Source organism: Balaenoptera physalus (assembly GCF_965194825.1).
Source record: "Balaenoptera physalus genome assembly, contig: HAP1_SCAFFOLD_931, whole genome shotgun sequence".
Lineage (NCBI taxonomy): Eukaryota > Metazoa > Chordata > Mammalia > Artiodactyla > Balaenopteridae > Balaenoptera > Balaenoptera physalus.
The window spans coordinates 138,314-140,782 of NW_028125857.1; positions in this window are offsets into that span (position 1 = coordinate 138,314).

Genomic DNA, 2,469 nt, shown 5'->3' on the forward strand with positions numbered 1-2,469 from the left:
GGAAAGTTGGGGGCTCTCACTCACCTGTGATGGGGAGAGAGCTGGGGGCTGTCACACCCCTGTGATGGGGAGAGAGCTGGAGACTGTCAAACACCTATGATGGGTAGAGAGCTGTGGGCTTTCACATACCTGTGATGCAGAGAGAGCTGGTGGCTGTGACATACTTGTGATGGGGAGACAGCCGGGGGCCATCACTCACCTGTGATGGGGAGAGAGCTGGGGGCTGTGACACACCTGTGATGGGGAGAGAGATGGGGACTGTCACATACCTATGATGCTGAGACAGATGGGGGCTGTCACTCACCTGTGATGGGGAGAGTGATGGGGACTGTCACATACCTGTGATGCTGAGATAGCTGGGGTGTGTCACATACCTGTGATGCTGAGACAGCTGGGGGCTGTCACATACGTGTGATGGAGAGAGAGCTGGGGTCTGTTACTCACCTGTGATGGGAAGAGAGATGGGGGCTGTCAATCACCTGTGATGGGGAGAGAGGTGGGGGCTGTCACTGACCTGTGATGAGGAGAGAGTTGGGGGCTGTCACATACGGGTGATGGGGAGAGAGCTGGGACTGTCACGCACCTGTGGTATGGAGACAGCTGGGGACTGTCACAGAGCAGTGATGGGGAGAGAGCTTGGGGCTGTCACTCACCTGTAATGGAGAGAGTGCTGAGGGCTGTCACACACGTGTGATGGGGAGTGAGATGGGGACTCTCAAACACTTGTGATGAGGAGAGAGCTGGGGGCTGTCACGCACCTGTGATGTGGAGAGTGCTGGGGGCTCTCACATACCTGTGTTGTGGAGACAGCAGGCGTCAGTAACATACCTGTGATGGGGAGAGAGTTGGAGGCTGTCATGCACGTTTGATGTGTAGACAGCTGGGGGCTGTCACATATATGTGATGGGGAGACTGCCAGGGGACGTCACTCACTTGTGATGGGGATAGATCTGGGGTCTATCACACACCTGTGATGGGGAGAGAGATGGGGACCGTCACATACCTGTGATGCTGAGACACCTGGGGGCTGTCACTAACCTGTGATGGGGAGAGAGCTGGGGGCTGTCACTCACCTTTGATGGCGAGAGAGCTGGGGCCTGTCACCCACCTATGAAGGGGAGAGAGTTGGGCGTTGTCACGCACCTGTGATATGGGGAGAGCTGGGGACGGCACACACCTGTGATGGGGAGAGACCTCGGGCTTGTCACATACCTGTGATGTGGAGACAGCTGGGGTCTATCACATACCTATAATGGGGAGACAGTTGGGGGCTGTCACGCACCTGTGAGGTGGAGACTGAGTGGGTTGTCCCATATCTATCATGGGGAGAGAGCTGGGGGCTGTCACTCACCTGTGATGGGGAGAGAGATGGGGACTGTCAAACACCTATGATATGGAGAGAGCTGGTGGCTGTCACATACCTGTGATGGGGAGAGAGCTGGGGGCTGTTACTCACCTGTGATGGGAGGAGAGATAGGTGTTGTCTATCACCTGTGATGGGGAGAGAGCTGGGGGCTGTCACATACCTGTGATAGGGAGAGAGCTGTGGGCTGTCACGCACCTGTGATGCGGAGACAGCTGGGGCTGTCACATACCAGTGATCGGGAGATAGCTGTGGGCTCTCACTCACCTGTGATGGGGAGAGAGATTGGGGCTGTTATATACCTGTGATGAGGAGAGAGCTGGGTACATTCACACACCTGTGTTGGGGAGAGAGATGGGGACTGTCAAACACCTGTGATGGGGAGAGTGCTGGGGGCTGTCACACAAAAGTGATGTGGAGAGAGCTTGGGGCTGTCACTCACCTGTGATGGGGAGAGAGATGGGGAAAGTCACATACCTGTGATACTGAGACAACTGGGGGCTCTCACTAACCTGTGATGGGGGGAGAGCTGGGGGCTGTCACTCACCTTTGATGGCGAGAGAGCTGGGGGCTGTCACACACCTGTTAAGGGGAGATGGATGGGGACTGTATAATACCTGTGATGGGGAATGAGCTGGGGCTCACACATATTTGTGATGCGGAGACAAGTCGTGGCTGTCACATACCTGTTATATAGAGATACTGGGGTCTGTCACACACCTGTTAAGGGGAGATGAATGGGGACTGTCAAATACCTGTGATGTGGAGAGAGCTGGCGGCTGTCACTCACCTGTAATGGGGAGAGAGATGGGGGCTGTCTCTCACCTGTGATGGGGAGAGAGCTGGGGTCTGTCACCCACCTGTGAAGGGGAGAGAGTTGGGCGTTGTCACGCACCTGTGATATGGGGAGAGCTGGGGACGGCACACACCTGTGATGGGGAGAGACCTCGGGCTTGTCACATACCTGTGATGTGGAGACAGCTGGGGCCTATCACATACCTATAATGGGGAGACAGTTGGGGGCTGTCACGCACCTGTGAGGCGGAGACAGCGTGGGTTGTCACATATCTATCATGGGGAGAGAGCTGGGGGCTGTCACTCACCTG